This window comes from Hetaerina americana, unplaced genomic scaffold (assembly GCF_022747635.1).
Source record: "Hetaerina americana unplaced genomic scaffold, ioHetAmer1.1.p SCAF_7, whole genome shotgun sequence".
Lineage (NCBI taxonomy): Eukaryota > Metazoa > Arthropoda > Insecta > Odonata > Calopterygidae > Hetaerina > Hetaerina americana.
The window spans coordinates 68,994,394-69,015,536 of record NW_027287316.1 but is presented as its reverse complement, the minus strand read 5'-3'; positions in this window follow the sequence as shown (position 1 = coordinate 69,015,536).

Below are 21,143 nucleotides of genomic sequence, written 5' to 3'. Positions count from 1 at the left end.
GGTACTTAGCAAGAAAAAGATAAAGATTGGCAAAAAGTTTGAAAGGCAAAATTAAATGTTAAACCAAACGTGAAAACTTGAATATGTTCAAATATGTATTAGTGTAGTATTTTGAATAACATGCATTGTAGCATAGGCATATGGGAATACTTAACTCCATAAAATCCATAAAAGTATAATTCACAGGGGAAAGAATGTATGGCAATAACTTGGTGTCATAAATGTTATATTGTACATTGTAAACATGCACATGTAGATGTGAATTTTAATTTTCATCGTCACCTATCCAGCGTGCTTTCACAGGGACGGGTGACAGGGGGAGTGTGGCATTGGGACACTGGTTTTTACCATGGTACTAGTACATGAGACTAGGGTAAACGTACATTCGTAACAGGAGGAACATAAGAAAATGGGATCAGTTAACTACAAATTTTGGGATAGTTGTAAATTCTTATATTTCGAGGGAAGGTGTGTAGAGATAATTTAAAAGTAATTTAAGCTGTCAATGAAAATTATTTTGTTTATTTAATTAGGTGTTCTATCGTTATTGCTTCAAGCACTCCCGTACTCTTCCCGTATCACAATCAAAACTGCAGAATCTTATATCCTTCTAATTCCCGATTTCACTCTCTTAAATTAAAGGAGCTAAGACTGGTCTATTGAATAACCCCGACATACTTATGGGTAGGTTTCTCGAAGTCATCAGATCTACTTTGAGTTTCATCCAGTTTCTTAAATATTACTCCCAATAAATGATCCTAAATACTTGAATTCTAAGTAAGTTCAACGCGTGGCCTAATCATGGAAAAGTCAGACCTCTTTCTACAAGGGTTTATCTCCATACGCTTGTTCGCAACAAGTGTATGAAAGCAAATTTCTTTGGTGCGGATAATCCTAAAGCTCCTAATATGCAGGACTCCAGTAGAGGTTGCAAAAATGAAAAATGATAAAACTCATCTACTTGAATTGATCCGAGTTGTAGAAACTAATACCGTCTAATTTGCATGCAATTCCATAATATTTATTTGATGTCCTCCAATATTCCATTACTGTATATTTTACACGAACTATTATAAAGTAAATTTATTATAACTCTCTAAATACTCATTATTTAAACTAATTCAAGAAAACACCTAAATTGCAAGACTGTGGTTCGCCCTCAGGTGTGATTTCCATTTCGGCTTATCATCATTGTAATGTCAGTTACAATTATATGTTCGAAGGTTTGAAAAGATATCCTCGTTGCGTCATTATACTCATTGTTGATTTCTGAGTATACGTGGTGATCAGAGCCCACATTATTTGAGAGATACTTAACCATGAGTATTCTGGTAGGTATATTGCTGCGGATGGATATTTATTTTTTCTTTGAGATATGTTTTAGCATTTATTTTTGTAATACTGGCTTCACTTATTTGCTCTCCCCACGTTTAAATTGTCATTTTTGGCGAGATAAAAGAGTTTAATGTCATAAAAACTTTGTTTTTGAGGTATGGAGTTAGCCTCTGAAATCTTTTTTACTTTGATCTTTTTTATAAAGGAAAAAGTTGAAGAAAGGAAGAAGAGAAATTTTGGTCAACTAATGTATAGGGAGCTAAGAGAGCTTAAATGTTTTCACCTTAACCCCTGGCAGAGTTGTTCGAGACAGCATGATTATACCCAGAAAATTTTTAATATGAAATATGTATACAAAGATTTATAAATACCTATTTTAATTAATTTGACATCTAAGGAATATTTAGATAACTAAAAATTAAGATATTAGACTTAGTTTCTAACTAAAGACTCGAGAACCTGACCAGACTATTATCTATAATACGGGATCAGGATCTGTGAATTGTTTCAAATTTCGTGTAGAAAACTGTTCACTTAAGGAACTACGCACACAGTACAGTGACAACTATTACTACTTGTAATCGTATTATGCCATGATAGTTTTGGCATATCGTTAATGGGAGCAAGTGCAAAAAGCAAAAAACCGGCCTCTAAAAGGAAAGTATTCATACTATAAGTGTCAAATCAACCTTATCGCTTTCGGGGAGCAGATTTGGAGGATAATTCCCCGCGGATCCTCCTCCGATCCCTGATTTCAAGCTCACGCTTATAACCATTGGTCCATTTCATGTGTCTTTATGGATAAGACACGTAATCGTGTATTTGTGTGTTTCGTTTGCTAGAAATGCTGGCGGGCTGATAGCCTAGTTCTCTGTTCCTCTAGGAGAGTCGTCAGTATGGATTCGGTATCTTCGTTACGTTTTCTTTTTCACCTTATTATTTGTTGGTTTTCTTCCACAAAATACTTTCTAAGTGTCAGGACTTGTCATATTTCTTTCGTTTAAAGTCAAAAGCATTCTTTTAGTTTTATTTTCAAACCCTCTTTTCATATATTTAAACAGTGGACAATCACTGCAAACATAACCAAGCTTGTTCTAAGTTAGCCTACACATAAAGTGCATCTCTTAAATTCTTATTATATACGTAAACGGTGGACTTTATCTGTTTTCCTCCCGTGCATAAAGGTGTAGAAACTGCCGTTTCAGCTATTTTCGAGCAGTGGCGGTCATCTCAGGACCAAAAGACTTTGACATATTTGAAGAGAATTATTTTGAGAAAGAAGGCCTCTCTTCCTTGTATGGAACGGCACATTTAGACGTGATATAATATAGACAAAACCACATATTTCGATTTTTAAGATTGTACTTTTAATACTCCTTTGCAGCCATTTCTCTGTTTTGTAATATAAAAATTTCATTTCAGGATGAAAATCTTCAAAATTAGATACCTATGACCACATAAAAATTAGCAAATTGTAATTAAAACACTTATAAGTAAAAAATACTAATAAATAAATGATTCGGCTTTTGGCAAAGACATAAATATTTTTCAGTAATTTTTGTGGAAATAGTTTTGGTTTTTGCGACCTCTACTTGTTGTGGTACGGATATGAAAAAGACAGAGGAACAGCGAAGTTGCTTCTCGTTTATAATTAGGAAAAATATTTCACCATTCCACGATTACGGTTACTATTTTTCTGGATCTACCATGACACCATCTTGCGCAGAACTGTAAACCACTGACAATAATTATAACACTTCATGGTTCGTACCCGACATTACATTTTCCAATATTCAAATTACATATCCATTAGGATTAGCCTAAAACCGAAGTTTTTCATGCTAATGTGTATTAATTCTTATTCTTAGAATAAAGATTTTTATAAATTAAACTTTTCAGTTCTCCAGCATGGGAAATAAAATTTTGGAAAAATTAAAATTGAGGTATAAATATTGGTCAAACGTTATAGTTATTTAGCGAGTTGATTCAAAGGTTTGGAGATTTGAGTTACGTGTGGGACTTCACTGACTGTACTCCGTGGTAATACGGATTTATTTAATTGATTTGTTTGGATTGACTTCACTTAAACTCGATGAATACTTCATTTCACAGAGTTCGAGTACGTGCATTAACTAGTGTTAATATTTGTCGACTGAGGGTTCGAATCCCGTCGGTAATACTCTTTGTCAGTATAACCCCGAACACATTTCGAGTTCTTAGCGCGCAGAGAGCATTTCGAGTACGGTGCTTGTCATGTGGGACGATGCGTAATATATTATGGACTCCTTTCGTCAAGAGTAAGTAAATGCCAACGTGTCTATCAGATTGCCCCACACCCTTTCACCATACTTTGAAAGACCTACCTCGTATAAATTAAAATAAATCTATCTCTAATGACACAAACAGACACAAACTAACCTCTCCACCGCCTCCCCTTGTATATTACCTCTACTAGTCTTCATTATGGTACTCATGTATATGTCGCGCAGTTGGGGTATAAGTGGTTCTGTAAATCAAGACGTTAAGGAAGCAAGGCTTTGCGTGGCTATGAAATTTTGAGAACATTTTATTTAGGAAAATATTAAATAAGTGATTATTAATGTGCAATCACATCATGTAGAAATTGTTAATTTTGAATTCAATTCGACAATATTCAATATCATTTACGAAGATTTTGATGCATAAAATCATATAAGGGAGCGTTGTAGTCACTGGCATATCATTAGACAACTGACTGACCAGAGGACCAGGGTTGGAATATAGGTGATGCCTATAGATTGATTACCCATAGCTTCAGCCAAGTTGGGCGATTTTTCGATTGCCAAATTTTCCTGGGCAACCACAAGTGGCAAAGGGAAAGGATATGACCCTCATCTATGATGTTTCAATTTCACACTGGCCGTTGGGCTTGCTGTCAAATGTGGTAAAACCTCAATTATTAAATCAACCTCCAGGTTAATGATCGTGGTAGACAAGTAAATATTATTTAAAAGACATAATGTACCTTAACACTTTAACTTATATTAATTCATAATTTATTTGCCAACGTTATAGAACATTCCCTATAAACAAGATTTATATTCTTTTGACGAATGAAGTTATTTGAAAGTAGAAATTAGCACAAAGTTCCTCCATCCATCATTTTAAAACTCGCTTATGACATTTAAAAAAAAGTGATGATTATTATTATTATTGGCAGTGTTCAGGCTTAGGATAGGTTTTTGATGACCTAGACACTACACTTTGCATTTTAACTCTCTGATCTATTATTGTTATCATTTAGCTCCTCTAATTAATCTTTTCGTCTTGTCAGAACTTCTTCTTTTAATAATTATATTTATTATTATTCGATTGATGACCCATTGCATCTATTAATGTGAACAGCATTTATCTTTCATTCTGACAGTTTCAAAATGTTTCTGTATTTTTTAAAATACCGATACATAATACGAAATAAAAAATCGTAAATCAATTGTTAACCCACTCACCATTGGTTATTTCCTGAAACTAGTAGTCTTTTCCGCAATACAAATTTACTTTTTCTACATTCCATGAAAAAAAGCAATGTGCTACTAGTGACAAAGTTTCAAAGGCTTAGACGGATTAGAGGGCAACCTCTTTCCTTATGCAAAATTAATCCAAATTTAAGGACGAGACTAGTGAATACCGCACAATATATTTCACCTTTAGGTAATCCACCGTTGCCATGTGTTCAATGATTTAATACGAAAATCCTTAGTTTTTAATTACAATCCTACATGAAAACAAGCGTCATAGTCTCTGACAGGTGATTCAACACACAAAAAACTTCCTTATTCGGCCATTAGCTATAACTTGCACGTCCTAATTCGAATCCATATAATCATCTAGGCATTTGAGAGTATTCGCAGTTCTCATAAATATACCCAACTAGTCAATTAAATTCAAATATGTCACTTTAAATATTAAGTTTCATTTATATCAACCACTGAATAGTAAAGTAAGATATAATAAAGGAGATAGATTCAAGTACGAATAGATACAAATACTCATTCTTTCCCCGAACAATCAGAAATCGTAATAGCAGGAAACCGAAGTCACTTTGGAAATATTAAAAACATTGAATTTACAAGTCGGAACAAAATTAAAAATTGTAAGGATATTAGGTATTCTTGTAGGTGAATGTGTATGTTGTTTGATAGTTTGAGTATTTGCATGTGTGTTGGGCGTAAGTGTTCTTGCATGAATGTATGCCATATTTTGTTTGTGGATATTATAAATTTGTGGCTTTTGCATGTGTTTTTTTTCTCTTTCTTAATTACGGATGGTGACCTAACACCCCCCGCCATACGCCCTTGTGGCGGCTTGCAGGTTATTAAGTAGATGTAGATGTACAAGGTTAAACATTCTAATGTCAAATTTCTGTGCCGAAAGTATTTATTTATTAATGCCTTTATAATGAGACGATATTGAGACTTAGTAGTTCCTTCTTCCATCTAACCCCTATACGTACATAAAGACAATTACAAACACCCAAGCCCTAGGTGGAAGAAAACCAACCTAGTCGGGAATCGAATCCGCGACCTCTGCGTTGCCGTGAGAGGTCGTTTTACCGCCGCCACCGGGACCGGCGGTACACAATAGATGTAAATTTCATGTAAAATACAGATATAAACGTCATGCAGGTTATGACTGAAGTAAATTCCAAAATTGTGAAATGAAACTGTGCCGGAACAAAATATTATCCACGTCGAAAATAAAAATGACCTTTCATCTTATACACGATAGCTTCATTGAAATAACATTTGGAAGGTACGAAAATGTTTCCTTCCACCAAACTACCATCAATATGACAATTTATCTACTTTTATTTCGTTTTTAAAATGACAGGAGATCACACTGCATGCACAATCCAAATAGATACATTCTAATATAGGGCAACGTGCCTAAATCAATCATTACGCACATCGACTTTAGGAAATTGGTCACGTCAACTGAGTCCTGCAATTCAAGGCTTGGTCACTGCCTGTTCTGGCGACGAGTACCCCTGCGGCTGCCTCCAGTGAATCTCCTCTAACCCTTCACTCGGCTCAGGGTTCCCAGATTCGCTTCGATCTATACCCACTCGGGCCTTCACATTGTACGCTTCAAATGGCGCGCGCGCCATTTAACTTAAGCGATCCTACGTGACCCTTTCAGAAAACGCAAAATTTGGCCGCCAGACAAGTACTGAATCCTCGAGGGATGGCCGAATATACCACATTTGAATTAGGAATTTCAGATCTGATGAGACGCTCGTCCCAAACCAAAAACAACCCAGCGGAAATCCGACTCTGCTCTACCACTCCACTCGAATGGCTTTAACGGGTCCTTTGCTCATGTTCAGTCGTGTAGGACTCTTATTGGCAACTGCGGTTCTACCAAACACTGAATTTTATTCATGAAAGAAGCTCTCATCGTTCATGAGGCTTTACTCTATAGTTGAATCTCAAATAAAAAAAACGTTTACTCCACAAACCCTCAAATGTATAATTTATCTTTTGTGTTTAATTTATATTATCAAACATAGTGATATGTGAGTCAAAATAGAGGATGCGTAACATTTTTAGAACTTTTCCAGATTAACTGATTTCATGTATGTTTTTACTAATTTTCCGTAAAAGTCATATGCGTTGACGTATTCGCCTAAAATATATTATATCTTAGATTACTATTTTTTCACCAAATGTTAAATGATTCGATCTAGGTTATCATTCCACAGATACCGATTATGTTCAAGTGAATATTGCTAAGCATTTGAATTGATCCCAAAAGAAAAAAGAACGGACAGCGGAAAATAATTCAATTATAGACGATAACTCCTTAACGTCATTGTTGGAGGTAATTTTTTTGTGATCAGCTATTAAAGACGCTACTAATAAAATCTATCAATTAATTAGAACATGGAAATAGTCACGAGATATTAAGGATTTGGTAAAGTAGATAAGAATGTTCAATACTATTCTTGGATGAAATTTCTCCATTCATGGCTGGTACTCCAATATCTTCTCGTCATACTGTTTGCAACTATCAAATCAATGAGCCGATCTTATAATATATTGCAGTAAGAAGAACCAAAAACACCATAGCTTGTATCCTGCTATTCTCAACTCTAAAAATTTGCCAACAATATTAGACAGGATTACACCGGCGAGCATGTTAATATATGAAGATATCTTTAGATTTTTGAATAATGTTCAAGAGTTGTCACCAGTAATGGTAAAAATGGGAAAGTAAAATAATTGATAGTTTCCAATTTAAAGTAGAAAACTGTTTTGGACGCACATCTCTCAAACCACTTAGGTGTTATCAGATTAAAAAGTATATTTAGTAATTAAGCGCGTAACAGAGTAAGACTTTATTTTATCACTACACAGGATTCAAATTTGTAATGGCCTCTATATCTGATTTTAAGGAAATTATTTTAAACATTAAGTATTTTCTTGTTTATTGGGAAAATGATGAAAATGGGATGATGATTTTTTAATGTTAGAGGCTGGTGTTTGGTTGATTTCTTTATATGCGTTGTTTTTTCTCTTACTGATTTTATTTCTTATATTTTGTTATATTGATTGGATTTGAGATATCATGTTCTTTTCCAAGACAAATTTGATCGTAATAGTTGGGACGTGTGTTCCACCTGACATCGCCTATCTCCACTTGTGCGTTTTAATAATAATAATTATATTGGATCCAAATCAACCAAATGGTCTTCAACTCCTAGAGGATATTTATCCACCCCTCCCGTGGCAGTCAACCCTTCCCGATGCCTATCCCACCTTGTCTCCCATCTGAATACATTCCAACCCCGCTATGTTCAAATCCCCTCTGCCAAACCCCGGCCGATACCTCCCCTCTTTATTCTATTTTCATGTATTCCTAATGTGAAGTAAATTTCTTCAGTTTAGGTGAAAATGATTCTGTAAAACAAAATAGTGTTAAAATGAAAAAAAATCCGAAGTCCTTTTCAATGAATTCTTTCCACCAGGTAAAGTTTGACACTACCACCAGAAGTCCATGACAATTTACTTCTGGTGGTAGTGTAAAAAAAAATTTGGTTGCATACCAAGCGGAAAAACATCAATTTCATTTTTTCTTCAAAATGGAAAACTTCCACCAAGTCACGCATGAAGCAATGAATGGCAGTCACAAATCTTATGGGCTGGTATTACGCATCTCTATACCCGAATCTTAAACTTTTCTGTTTTAACTTCCATTACCTGTTTAATGTTCCTCATCTGGGATTTTCTTCAGCAGTTATTCCAGTTATATTTTCTTTCACAGCTGTCTTAAGCAAAATTTCGCGCCTCCAAATATGATATGAATTTATTTTCTTTATATGAGTTTATCCCTTTATAACGTTTTCTATGAGGTCATTTCTTCCCAAAGTTTTCTCGTCGAACTTCTTCCAAGAGTTGAAGAATGAAGAAGCCTCCGGAAAACATTATAAAAATGTATGAATGTATTAGATGAATACATAAAACATATTTTTGCACAGTTTGAAAAATAATTTAACTTCAAATATTCCTTTACATATCACTACATTAACTCCTATAAAATATGCCGAATTTCAAAAGTCAGCAAAACTAATGAAATAACATAACAACGACAGTGTAGACTGACTAATGTTCACGATTTCACATCAGTATATGCGTCTTAAGTATTCAAACTGAGAAAGTGGCTTATTGCCTCGGAGAAGTGATACACATTTATGTACAGGTCAAGTGGAAAACCTGTGCTCGCAAATGACAATGCGATGGTCTATCATCAGACCACATCAACATGATTACCACACGAAATTTTGTATATAAATAATTTTATCAATGATCTGTATCAATTATCAATATATGAATAACCACCTACTGGAGAAATGAATAAACACAATACTACAATAAAAATTGAAAGTATATACATTATACACACAGACACACACACACATATATCTATATATATATATATATATATATATATATATATATATATATATATATATACACATACATATATATATACACATAAATAAATTTCCATTAAAACGCCAAATTATTTCATATTCACGGCATTTGGAGAATTTATAAAGTTATATTATTGCTTAAATGTGTAAAAGATATATGGGTATTTCAACGTTGGAATATAAATAACATAGTTAACTTGCGAGGCCATTCAGGGATTAGAACTCTTGACCTAACCTATCCACGATGAATTGAAAATAATTTCACATAAAACGGTGCATTAAAAAGATCTGGAGTCGTTGATTTGCCAGCACTTGGATGTGGCAGTACGGGCCGAAGGATTGGCAACAGTAACAACGCACGTTACTCGTTCGACCATAATAGATTTGTTTGCTGACATCGGGTTGTTATGAGCGGAAATAGGGAGAGGGGTTGATGGTGGAGGGACTCATGGACCTATGGCGAACGGGGAATGGAAAAGAATAGAGGGATGATGAGGGTAAGTGGCAACTGAGGGATGATGGAGTTGCCCTATCTCTCTCCTGGGGCAGGGAATGGCCGGGGGGGGATAGGGGGAAAGAAGGCGTGGATTTATGAGTAGGATAGGCGGGGATGAGGGGCATGGGGGATTAACGACTTAACTCCATCGCTTTCAGCGCGACAATAAACCACGTGGCGAGCATAAAACATGATGTCTGAGTGCCCAGATGCCCATCCACGTTTCCACGGCTTCATTGCACTCCGGCCGCAGCATGCAATCATCCTTATCGCCGGTCTGCTCCCTGGACCACACGTCCCTCTGCCGACATCACCTTCTCTCCCTCTCCACCCTCCCACTCGTCCATGGTTCGGCCTCACTCGGCAACCCCTTATCCCCTTAAAACAAATGCAGGCCCATACCCGCAAAACAAAAAACAAATGATACCTTACTCTGCGTCACCACTTACGCCTCGTCGCCAATCATTACTACGCTTCGCTTTCGCTTTATTTCGCCATGTCGTGGTATTTTTTTAATTTGCGTTTTGCGACCGCTTCGTAATTGCCTATGGGTCGTAATTCTATGGATATTGAATTTCCGAAAGTGGGAAATTTTGTTGAGTTTTTAATCTGACCGCGGACGCGGTTAACTGGGTGCGAATTCTGTGCCTGTGCGTTGGGAGGAAATGATTGGTGAAACGGCGGTCGAAGTGCGAGTTTTCGAGTGAAATACGGTGAATACGAGCAACTTAACCATGGAACTCGCGTGCTGCGTGCGCTATCAAAGGCGCACGAGTTTTATGCCAGGGGAAATGTTAATTTACATCGTCAAAGCAGGATGTGGTACAGATTAGGCCTTTCGCGCAGTTTCTAGCAGTTGGGCTTCTCTAAGTTCGCCTGCGGAAACTGTGTTTGAATCATGTATTCTTGTCTCCCAATCTTCCGTAGCTCCCCAAGGGATTATTCTACCTCTTGCCGAGGCTTATTTACATTCAGAATTTTCACCGGTGAGAACAAGTTTAAAACTTTAATAGCCCGAACCGTTATCAACTTTGCATACTGATATCATTTCTGGGAGCTAAAAATCTTATAACAAAAATACCAATAATTATGTGCATTTATAATATGTTTGCTGGGTAATTACATTCGTTCTGATTATTTGAGGTTGAGACACCCCTCACGAATAATTATTTGATGAGAGTAGTGAATTATCATGTTTTTAATAGCAAAACCAATTTCAGTAGAACATTGGCAATGGTAATTCGCACTACAATACTACTGGGAATAAATATGAGTTTAAATAGGCTTCTGGGTACTTTAGTAGTTAACGAGTTCATTCTATTATGGGCTAACTTCAAATGAAAACAAGCTGAAAGGGAAAGACAGCGGTGCAAAAAAAACAAATAAATTAATCGTTTCTGCGAATTTTGTCTCCATCATAAACACATGATTTCATTATTAAATTACACCTATTGAGTACTCGGCAACTTTGTGGACCCTCACACAAACGGCCATTTTTAATTCTGCGATCCGCAATCTCGAAGGGCGTTATCTTGAACATAGGACGCCATTATAAGACAAAGTAATGTTTTCCCTGAATGAAGAAGAAAACATTGCAGCGTACTTCTTCATAATTAGTGGTGTGACGTTATTCTTTGGCCTTCGAGATGATATTGTAAGCAAAATATTACATATTAAGGGCTTAGAAACAATTGCATAGAGTAAGAGTAGCACTAAATATCTGCAACAAGGATTTAAAGGATAGAAATGGTGAATTTTTCATTGAAAAAGGCACACAACGTAGAACTCACTGAGTAAGAATTGCCTAGGAATTGACTTCTAATCGAAGAAAATGCTGGGAAACGCTGAAAAGAAATTCGCTCCAATAAAAAAGGAAAATGAATCCACGTAGACCATTGGTTGGATCTTAAGAATTGTTAGCCTTCGACTCATCTCAAATCATATTTTTTTATTTAATAGCCATTTGATGTCAATCATTATCGCTATCATGCCATACTATCAGGATTTTAGAATAAATGCTATGAAATAAAAAGAGAGGGAGTATTATGATAAGCTTGGTAGGACCGAAATACGCCTAAAGAATTGCAATACGGGGATCCAAAAATTCAATAAGTTCAAAAAAAGAAAGGGCAGAGAAGCAATTCAAAAAGATTTTCGGCAAAATTGAAAAATGCACCTCAATTTTGATAATGGATCCTGCGTAATGCGTAAACTTTTTTCGTATTTCGATAAAATAAGTACTTTATTCTGTAAAGTAGGAGTTTTTATCTTTCCTCATGCCATCTCTTTCTTCTATGAAATTTAATTATTCTTCTTAAGGTCTGTGATTTCAGTTACTTATTGTTGCATTACTCTCCATTCAGCTAGTGTGGAACGAATCATGAATGGCTGCTAATGATCTACATATATGAGTATAATATAGACAATATTGAAAATATCAATGTACCATGTAAAATTTTCTTTAAAATATTTCGGGATATGATATGCTATATCTGCATAAACAATTCTGACTGAATCTTAATTACTTATTATTCGTTAAGAAAACGAATTTAGCAAACAGACCCAATATGTATTGCCGGTGCAAATTTCATTAGAAACATTTGTTGCTATATTCTTCGATAGCCTTTCTCCCATAACTTTGATTTAAGGGGCTATAAACACAAAATATACACTAACTCAAAGAACTAAATACCAGAAAAAAATAAAAAAAGTGAAATAAATTGATGTAGCAGAGTTAAAATAAGTTTATATAAGAGGCAAAACGTTTCAAATAAAAATTAATATTAGCGGTATTCTAGCGGTTTAGTATAGGTTATGATTAAGCCATAGTACTGCATACTACTTTACTCTTAAGCCGTTACTAAAATGAAGCAAAATGTCCCTAAATTCCATGCTTGACAGCAAAACGACAAAGTAATAAGTGGTGGTGGTTAGAATAATTTCACTTTTTTCATTTTTTTCTGATATTTAATTCTTTGAGTCACTGTATATTGTGTGTTTATAGCCCCTAATATTATTTTTATAGCATTTGTACTTATGACCATAGCATCGTCTGTCTAACATATCATCATACTGATTACCATTTGGAAAAGTTCATTCAGTTTTATAGCAAAGACAGTTAAATTAGCTTTGGAATAAATTTCACATGTTCCCCAAATTTTCTTTGGCTATGATTTCCACTCTTGTCATCGATTGAAAATTTTCCTATATGCTGCTGTCGAGGCACAGAAAATGATGGATGAAGAGAGGCTTTTTGAGAGATACTCAAAGGAAACAGGAAAGGTAGATTGAGAGGATTTTGATTGTTAAGGGACAATTGAAGATTTAATAAAGGGCAATGTTCGGAAACCATGTATAGGTAGTAAAAGAATAGTCGTAATGGACAAAATAAAGGGAGGCAGAATGTAAGAGGAATTGAAGAACAGTATAATGTGTTTAGGGGTCTCAGGTTGTGTCCGTTTAGTCGACGCTAAGATTCAGCTGTGTTCAGTATGCGCCCATCTAAAACCTATCTTAAATGGCAGAATATTAATCGAGTACAAGTATATTAATACTAATATAAATATTGTCCCTAAAACATGGTTTCTAAATCTATGTGAATCTCGAGTATTTAACTTTTTTGGTGTAATCACTGATCGCGTGAAGAATAAATGGTTGAGTATATGATTTTTGAGATCGTTTGCTGTAAAATTATATGAGTGGTAGACTATATCGAATGTCCTGGGTTATTCCTCAGTGTATTAAATAAAATCAAGTGCACTGTGCTTCAGAAAAATCCACCAATGGTAAGATTTATCCCATTTTAACGGTTATACCGTAGATTTTCCTAACTAAAATTCGTACGACTCATATTTCTTCTCGTAACAGATGGTTATTATTCTCTTTGATCATTTTAAAATTTAATATTCATAACTTTTACTATGATTAAAAATGAAAAATTTCCTAAGATGTATTTTAAACATGATTTGCCTTTCCACATAGAACTCCTATAAGTTTTATAAATACCATTTCATACCATCCATACAGTAAACTAACTTTCTTCGGAATGCTTCCCAGTTTAACTATTGGCTTTTGTTTTAGGGGTGGGTCTTTACCATATGGCTCTTGCGGGGATACATAGTTCAATAAAATGTATTTCAATTGAGACTTCGGGTCACCCATGACTTTCACTAAAAGGTCTGAAAAATCATTAATGATCGCGAAATACAGGCTTAAGATACATGCATATTCTAAGTGAGGGGAGCGTCAAAAGGTCCGCGAACCGGAGCCGCATTGAAGGAATCACGCTTTCCCCGGCGACGCCGCCGTCGCGACGCCGCGGGCAACGCGCAACACGGTGACGACGAACGGGCGTCGGGGCGCGAGCATGGTTTCGTGCAAGTCTCTTTTTTTTAGAATTTTTATTCCGTGAGCCTCCACTCTAGAAATTTTCCGAAAAGTCGCAAAAGAGCGTATGCATTAATGCATGCGGGTGCAATGCTTTATTTTTTTAGGTGGCGGAGAGAGAGGGTGAGAAGAGGTGAGGGGGTTGGTTGGATAGAGTAGTGCTTTTTATTATCACTCGCGGGAAATCTTTGCTGAAATAAGGGAAAAAAAGGGAAACGCCGCCGTCGCGGTGCATCGCGTGCACTCTTTTTTTTCGAGAGCCGGCGTGACAGGGAGACTGCGAGGGGACGGAGGGGGTGGGTGGAAGGGGGTGGGGAGGGTCTAAAACGAAACGGGACACTGCGAGGGGAGCAAAAGGGGTGTGAGACAAGGATACTCATTGGTCGTGAAGGACGGCGGGACTCAAGGCGGAAAATTGAACGAAGGAACAGACGAAGGGGCCGTCGTGACTCTTTCTCCCACTGTCTCCGCCGCCATCATTTGCTTAAATAGCACTAAGCCATTTATCTTTTCTCTAGGCTTAATTCTAGTCCTCCTGTCGGGAATGGAAAAAATGAAAACGTACACAAACGAAGGAACCTCCTGACTTGAGCATAATTAAAAATGACCATCGCTAATTTAATCATTGCAATCTTACTGCAAATAAAAATATACATCTTTAATCTTGATCTTTAGCCTGAAGTAACCCTTACAATTATATTGATAATATTTTCGATCTTATCGGTACAATGTGGATGCGGGTTTGAACCACAAAATTTCTCCGATTTACACAATCTAATCACCCTTTCCAAATAGTCTTATATTTCCTCTTGCTAAGTAATATACTTCGTTAAAATCATTCGATGTAACCCTATTTCCAAACATCTCCACCATCTACTTTCTATGCGTTCTTTTATTTCTTCACATATCCCAACATTATTCCCAAAAATCGCCGAACATTTCGTTTATTTTCGTTGTCTCCCGACTGATTGAATTCGATACTCAATCCTTATCTCAAGGCACTTCTCAAAAATATCTACTCTACGCCTGTATTATATTCTCAAAGGCCACGGACACAATTTGTGAACTTACTTAGCGATTAGTGGTGTACACTCATTGGAGCGCTATCTTTCTATGCAAGACGATTTGCAATCACGGAGATGGCGGTCGAGCTTGAACGAAAAGCGGTAACGCCAGCGGGCACGTTATGATGGGCTCCATTGCGTGAAATTTGATCAACAGTGATCTTGTTTTCGTTCTTAATCGCGTTAATGCTGATCGTTCTCGTCCTGGGCTGCATCCAATGTTTTTAATACACGACCGTTACGGAGGTCTGTAATCACCCCCTGATTACAAAATCATGCAACGCTTCTCTCCAAATGAAAGAGTAGTTTTTCGTGCCTCTGTTCAAGTTCCCGTTCATCAGTCGGACGTTTTTCATTTGATACATTTGAAAAAAAACAATCAATCATTGGAAATATTTACGAACGATTAACATATCGGAAATCAGATCCCGCAATTACACTCCTAAACAGTCTTGTCCTTGTAAACTTATCCAAACTTTGGTAACTTATTTTTCTCAGTATCAAGTTTGCGGTATTCTAATATTATGCATTTAATTACCCTCAAATGGAAATTTTTCGACGAGTGCACATTAATTTTTTTCCAATAAAGTCTCGTCGCCTCATCAAATGTATAGATACGTGTACAATCAATGTATCTTCCCTAACTCTAAACGTTAGCGTTATGAGTAATATATCGATAGAAAATTTAGAATAATGCATTTGTTCATCTTGTGGACTTAGAAAAGTAGTTTAATAAATTGGGTAGAATTAATGAATGAGTTCCAGAAGATACAAGTGGATTGGAGGGAAAGCTGAGTTATCCGTAACGTGTACATGTGTTAACTGCTAAAATAGTATGTAATGGATAAAGAGTGCCCATTATCACTCTTGATTTTTAACGAATAAGTGTAAGAAACAGTCAATGGTTCATTAGATTTACTGGAGATAGGAACGAAAGCCGGCGGTAACTTAATAAAATTAGTTAGAATTGATCAAATATTAGTAAACCTGTCAGAGAATATGTTACAAGCATTGCCTGTTGAATTAGAAAATCAGTGTGTAAGATGTAGGGTAAAAATAAATTTAAAAAACATAGATTATAAGGTTTTGAAATGGAGGAAAACTGTTAAATACGATAAAATAAGTGGTTATAAACCATTTGTATATCAGATGGAACGGTTTGTCTGGTCTAGTCTTTTGAACCAAGAATAAATATTGAGTTAAAGAAAAAAGCTTTCAAAGGAGGGAATTATTAGCTGGAAAATTTATAAAATATAAAAAAAAGGCTAATGAAAAATTAGATATGTACTGTGGTTTTGCTTGGCTCAGAAACATGGAAAACACGGAAAAGACAGTCGAGTATTGAAATCACCACCAATGGACATGAGGTATATTGGGTAACGGGGAAAAAAGAAGAGATTGAGCATTTTGGCCATAGGCACTGTAACTCAATATCCTGGTGTCATGCCAATGCATGACACTAGGATATTGTCATACCGTGAAAGGTGTGTATGACTTGGAATAACAGTTAAAAAAATACTATTGTTGTACATTTAACTCATGTTTAAATCCCATTCCCTCAATAATAGGCCCCGAAACCATTTAATTAGCGATATTCATATGAACAACGGGTTTACGCACATTTAAAAACGTCTTTTACCCGATTGTAATTTGGATTTATTCAGATTTTGCATGCACTTAAAATACAGGGTCGCACCCAAAAGTGGTAGGACTGATTTTCTCTGGCGCGAACGGAGCTGTGGAGGGGGTGCCTGGCAAGGTAAGGTGGAGGGGGCTCTTAGCAACAGACCAACACCAATCTCAGTCGCCTGCGGGCTGTCGTTGAGTGAGGACACCGTTTTTAGTGAACCAAGTTTTTTGTCCGCGTCGAAAAACAAAATGAATCTAAATTTAGAGCAACGTTATTCCGTGAAGTTTTGTGCGAAACTCTGGAAGACGGCAACTGAGACCCTCGATATGATCAAGCAGGCTTATGGGGACACTGCCTTAAGCCGTTACACAGTATTTGAGTGGCATAAGTTGTTTAAAGAGGGTAGGGAGCTCGTTGAAGACGACCATCGCTCCGGACGGCCGTCGACGGCAAGAACCGACACGAATGTGGAAAGAGTGACGACACTGCTGAACACAGACCGACGCTTAACGTGCAGGTGCTCACCCGCTTCCGAGAACGCGTGAAAAGAGTCCGACCGGCCATCGCAAACTGCTGGGTGCTTCATCATGACAACGCGCCGTGCCGTGGCGCGCTCGTCGTCAGACAGCTCCTGGCCAAATACGGCGGCGCCACGTTGCCGCACCTGCCCTATTCTCCCGATCTGGCACCACCGGACTTCTTCTTCCCCCAGATGAAAAGACAGCTCAAGGGACGACGTTTTGACTCGATAAAGGCCTTTCAAGAGGCTTCGACGAGGGTCATCAACGGCATCCCCAAAGAAAATTTCCAGCGGGCGTACGGGGAATGGGAGCAACGTTATACTAAGTGTGTAGCAGCTCAAGGAGCATACTTTGAAGATTATTAAGTCGATGTAAGTATATCGTCAATAAAATTCTTGTAAAAAAATCAGTCCCACCACTGTTGGGTGCGACCCTGTATCTCAGATTGTATTGGTATTGATAAGATGACAGTTCACTCCATTATCACTAAAAATTTGGAGATGCGAAAGATCTGCACTTAACTCCGCCCGAAGTTCTTGACGGACGACCAAAGCAGAGTAAAAAGTCCGCTTGCAAAGACCTGCAACGTGATGCTACGATTCCCCAACCCCCCTACCGTCCCTACTTGGACTGTAAGGGGGTTGGGGCCGGTAGATTATTTCCTATTCCTCAATGTGAGAACCTCCCTCGACGGACGCCACCATGGAACATTAAGTGCCTTCAATGATGGTTGTACGCGTATCCTTAGGGACCCTCCGGCATCCAACTTCCAGGGGGAGCCTTCGAGTCATGGAAAAGCCGCTGGCAAAAGTATATCGATGCTTATGGCATGTATTTTGAAGAATTTGGACAATTCTAGGAAGATCTGAACTAAATCTATATTTTTAGAAACTTTATCCGATACTTTTTATGCAAACCATGTGTGTGTGTGTCTCTATATATATACATATATTTATATATATATATATATATATATATATATGGACTATATATATATATATATATGGACTATATATATATATATATATGGACTATATATATATATATATATATATATATATATATATATATATATAAGGACTACAACCTTGACGTGGTGGAAGGGCTTGTGCGTTCCGATGACCCCTAGAGCTGTACTGGCGGGAGTAATAAAAATTGCTCCTGGTAGGGTCACCCATGCCAGATAGGTCGAAGGTTAGGAGCCAGACGAAAGGTAGTCCACGCAGCGTCTGTTCCTCAGTGAGGCGGCTGCAATGGCGTCTGACCCCAGTGGGGTGGCCAGTAAGTGATGGTGTCACGTTAAAAACACTATTGAGGAAGGCAACGGGAAACCACCTCAATTATCATTCCCAAGAACAATGTGATGGACAATAGAGATATTTTGAGTTCTGGCAACCACGGGGCTCGGCCCAATCGGCCGTGTGTCGTGCCCGGCAGCGGGGGAGGCAAGGCTTCCGCGGTCGTCATCCCACGAAACCCTTGCAAGGGAAAACCAGCAGCAGCAGGACAGAAGACGCAGGAGAAGAAGACCAAATTAGTTAGAATAGGAACGTGGAATGTTAGGACAATGATGAGGACGGGGAAATTGGAGAATGTTAAGCGAGAGATGGAAAGGGGAAATATAGATATTTTAGGTCTATGCGAGGTGAGATGGAAAGATAGCGGGGATTACTGGAGTGATAAGTATAGAATAATATACAGCGGTGGGGACGAGAGCCAACGAGGGGTCGCCATAGTATTAAATGAAGAGGTAGGAAGAAGCGTAGTCAACATAGAGCAGGTAACGGATAGAATACTACTAGTGGAGATAAAAGCAGAACTGACGAACTTAGTTATTATCCAGGTATACATGCCACCGAGCAACCATAAGGAAGAAGAGGTCGATAGGATATACGATCAGTTAGAGGACATGATTGCATGTGTTCCTGCAGGGAAACATTTGATAGTGATGGGGGATTGGAATGCGACAGTAGGCGAAGGAAGAGATGGTGATGAGGTGGGGGACTACGGTTTAGGCACGAGGAATGACCGCGGGGAGAAAGCAGTTGAGTTCTGCAGGAGACAGGGGTTAGTTATCACCAACACTTCGTTCAGACACCACAAAAGACGCAGGTATACATGGAAAATGCCAGGTGACTCGGGAAGATATCAGCTAGATTATATCCTGGTTAGACACAGGTTTAGGAACAGTGTGATAAATTCCCACAGCTTCCCGGGAGCGGATGCGAACTCAGACCACAATTTAGTTGTTATGAAATGTAGCGTACGTTTTAAAAAGATAAGGCAGGGGCGGCGAGTTAGAAAATGGAATGTAGAAGCATTAAATGGGTTGAAAAGAAAGGAATACAAACAGGCGGTAGAGAAAATCATGGAGGACGGTAAAGAGCTAAGTACTATTGAAGAAAAATGGGAATGTATCAAAAAAGGGTTGTCTAAAGCGGCAAAAGACACTATTGGAACCGTTAACGCTAAAAGGACTCGTAAACCATGGATCACGGATGAGATGATTACAAAAATGGATGAGCGGCGAAAATGGAAGAATATAAATACAGAATTAGGCAAAATGAAGTACAAAGAATTGAACAATAAATTGAGGCGGGCAACAAATAAAGCAAAGGAAGCATGGTGGAAGACGCAGTGCGAGAATATGGAAAGTCTGCAGAGGAAGGGGGAAATCGGTGCGCTTTACAGCATAGTTAAATCTTTATCGGGAAGTAAGAAAGGGAGATCAACGATAGCAGTTAGAGATAAGGCCGGTAAGGTAATAGTTGACGCAGGAAAGATCCAAGAGAGATGGAAGGAATATGTAGAAGACCTGTATAGTAAAGAGCTAAAACCAACAAAGTTAGACATTGAAAAGGAACATGACGTAGAGGAAGATAGCTTAGGTCCAGGCATACTAGACAATGAGATAGAAAGGGCATTAAGGGAGATGAAACTAAATAAGGCCGTGGGGGTAGATAACATTCCCGTGGAACTTTTAAAATGCTTAGGGAAATGTGGGAGGAAGAGGCTATATGGGCTGATCCGTAGCATTTATGAGGAGGGAATCTGGCCGGAAGACTTTGTGAGAGCAGTTTTAGTTCCGATTCCGAAAAAGGTAAAGGCAACGTCATGTGAGGACTATAGGACAATTAGTTTGATATCCCACGCAGCTAAGGTTGTTCTCAGGATCATAAACAAAAGGATAGAGAGTAGGGCAAATGATTACTTAGGGGATGATCAGTTTGGGTTTAGGAAGGGGAGAGGTACGCGTGATGCCATTGCAGTAATGAGATTATTAATCGAGAGGAATATAGAACACAACCAGGAGGTATTTGCCTGTTTCGTAGATTTCGAAAAAGCGTTTGATAGAGTAAATTGGGAAAAACTAATGAGTATATTGCAGAAAATAGGAATAGATTGGAGGGAAAGGAGGCTAATCCGCAATCTGTACATGTCTCAGACTGCCCAGGTGAGGGTGGGAAACGGGGAGTCAGGATGGGCAGTGTTAGGAAGGGGTGTAAGGCAGGGTTGCCCATTATCACCGTTGCTGTTCAACCTGTACGCAGAAGAAATGATCAAAGAGGCATGGGAAGAACTCGAGGTAGGAATGAAAGTGGGCGGGGAAGTCGTAAAATCAGTTAGGTTTGCTGATGACCAAGCTTTAGTTTGTCAGTCAGCCAAGGGGCTGCAAGCATTGCTTAGTGAATTGGAAATTCAGTGCGACAGGTATGGGATGAGAATCAATATTAATAAA